Below are 3,260 nucleotides of genomic sequence, written 5' to 3'. Positions count from 1 at the left end.
GTATCATTGGTTCTGACTCCTCACTGTCATCATTATCACCATCATCATCGTCGTCGTCGTCATCGTCGTCGTTGTCGTCGTCGTTGTCCTGAGCAGATACATTAGGTTGATGAGGAGCTGATGACGATCAAGCACTTCCATAGAATAAGGACCCTGGAGGTGTATGACTGACTATTCCACCGGCCTGCGAAAACTGGGAAAACTCATAAAACCCAGACATCGCTGAGTGTGAAAAATGTACAGGAGGTGTCTGTGCTGCAGCCATGGGTGATGAGGTTGAACCCGCCAAATATCTTGCATATGAACCCCAAGTCGGATCTACAATCATAGACCCATAATAGCCTACAGGAGGGGTCATCTGTGACTGTGGTGACGGCGGGATCATAAAACCAGGTGAAGGCGACGGTGGCATCTGGTAATGGAAAGGCGATGACGGCATCATATATGGTTGCGGTGGCTGCTGTGAAGGTCCTGCTGGTGCAGTTAAGGATGAACCGGAAGCACCTGATCTCCGTCCACGAGTCGGGGGACGATGGTGTTGTGTCAGATCACGTCTCTGTCGACGTCGCGGAAAGGTCTGCCCTCGTGCATCATCGGGAAGTAGAAACAGTTTCCCGTTACTGTTGAACCACTCATAATAACCGTCAGCATACATCAAGAGGTCATCAAAAATGGGCTCTCTAAGGGGAATACACCGATATCAATCCTCCCACAACACGACCCACTCATGATGCCTCACCAACCAATATGTATCTGTCTTGTCGTGTCTATCTAAGTTATGCAACTCGTTCATATTGCGAGGTGCTTCCGGAATTGGTTGAAAACAACTAAACTGCCAGAGCACGCGATCAGTAGAGTGACACTCGACGATTGCATAACAGATCAGAGGGACCATTGCCATCCAAACATCTGATGGGCCCCTCAACTAAGGTGGGATCACCGCCCTCACAACATTAGTACAATATGACACCCATTCAAACTAAAACAAATATTATATATTTTTTTATCAAAATAATAATCTAATTATATAACTATAATATAAAACGATTTTTAAACATTAAAATTCATACATGTGTTCCAGCCTGCTGATCGATGAGCACCCTAATTTTTTCTAAATTATCAGGTAGCTCCTGATGATTTTTCCTATCAGTATACCACCTATTCAAGGAAAAAAATTATTATACGCTGTATAAAACTATTAATATACAAAATCAGTTTTATAATTACCTCAGAAGTAGTGGAAATACGAATAAGTTCTTCACAACGGGACATAAAAAGGGCAATCGATACCATGCCCAAGACTGCAGCAGCAGGAGACATCCGCCGATAGCATTACGCCTGTAGTCAGTGGCTCCACACATCTCCCTGTACAGCAAAGCTAAAACTGTCGATCCCCAACTGAATGATCCAGCAAGACGAAAGTCGCTAAGATGTCGCAACCACATGCAGTGAACTAGGTTGCGCGATTTGTCCGGCACCAGCAACCCTCCTATCAGCTACAGTATGCATGCCCGTGCATACTATTTAACTTCATCGTCAGACGCGTCCTCGCTCAACTCCCGAAAATTGACATCTAACCAATTTAACGGTATCCTACCTCCGATAAAACTTTTCGGGACACGTCTTAGATTTTCCCGGCACAAAGTAGTCCAAGATCCGGAAGCTATCCCTGATATCACATCTCTATCCACCAGAAGCCCCAGGTGCATAGAAACATCCTCAAGCGTGATCGCGCACTCTCCGCGTGGAAGATGGAATGTGTGGGTCTCCGGCCTTTACCGCTCTACTAAGGCAGAAATAAGGTCTGATTTTATCTTACAGTGACCCTGATATCTACCTATGTAACCAAATCCAGCCTTTACTAAATATGGCAAGACACGACTAGGTATCACTAACTTAAGATTCCTAATAAAAGGATCTAATATACGGTCATTCTCCTAAAAATAAATAATTATAAAAATTAATTCTTAATCTAATAATCATGCATTAAATAAATCAACAAATTATTACTAATAATTTAAATTAAATTAAAACGTTAAAATGTTACTGTATCAGCAAAGTGTCGAGATATATGATTTCCATCTAAGCGAAGTAGATCGCCTTCCATTATATATCTGCAAAAAAATTATATTAATAAAATACTTAAATAAATTAAATACATAATATTAAAAATATTATAAAATATACCTTAAACGAGAGAGTATTTGAGAGAATTTGAGAGAATTTGGTGTGATGAAAGTGATTGAGGATGAGGTATTTATAGGGAAGAGTGGGGTGTGAACGGTCGGGTAATTAAAGCTATAGCGCGCGCCCCTGCACCGCGCTATACCCCACGTGTCAGATAAATAGGTATAGCGCGGAGCAGGGGGCGCTATACCTCACGTGGCGCCAAATCAACATATAGCGCGGGTCAGAGGACCGCTTTACTGCTACGGGTGTTAGATCAAGAAATATAATTTGACCGATATTAAATCGATAAATATATCGATCACCGATGATATTTCAGAAAAAACGTCGCTAAAAGCACTCAAGTAAGAGGAATATATTTATTTTTTTCAAATAAAAAATGAAATAAAAAACAGTAGGAAGCATGAGAATCGGATTTTAGCGACAATAGATACACTTGTCCTAGAAAAAGCTGAGCCACGTCTCGTATGTTAAAACCACTCAAAATGGGGGCCACGCGGGCCCTTCATGCGAGACAAACACATCTTACACATCTGCAAACGAAGGACCTCCTTTGTCTTGTCCCTTGGGTAAATTTAGAACGTTCCTAAATGGGTAATCGAACAAAAGTTTTGGTTGATTAATTTTAAATTTGATTGATTAACTATTGATGATTTTTTTAAACTTATAAATTTTATAATAATTATACAATATCATATCATTACAATATGTATACACAAATCAAGTAATCTCGGTTATAAAATAATTGTTATTATTTTTTAAGATTTCGGATGAAATACCAAAAAAATTAATAGTGTGAGCGTTTAATGTTAAATGATTGAGAATTATCATTAGACAAATAATACTTTATACTTATTAATAAAAAAAATTAAACAGAAATGTGGGAACAATAGTAGCAGCAAACGTGTACGGAGATTACCAATAATTAATCGGTCTAATGAAATGAGATATTAAATCTCTTAAATAAAATTAAATTTAAATCTTAACAATTATAAATAAAATAAACTGAATTAGAATAGTCAGCCTTATTTATATAATACTTAATCCTGGTAATTGATCACTTAATAGGATAT

Source organism: Hibiscus syriacus, unplaced genomic scaffold, assembly GCF_006381635.1.
Source record: "Hibiscus syriacus cultivar Baekdansim isolate YM2019G1 unplaced genomic scaffold, ASM638163v2 tig00112530_pilon, whole genome shotgun sequence".
NCBI classification, from domain to species: Eukaryota; Viridiplantae; Streptophyta; class Magnoliopsida; order Malvales; family Malvaceae; genus Hibiscus; species Hibiscus syriacus.
The sequence above is the reverse complement of the archived record's forward strand: the minus strand, read 5'-3'. Positions refer to the sequence as shown.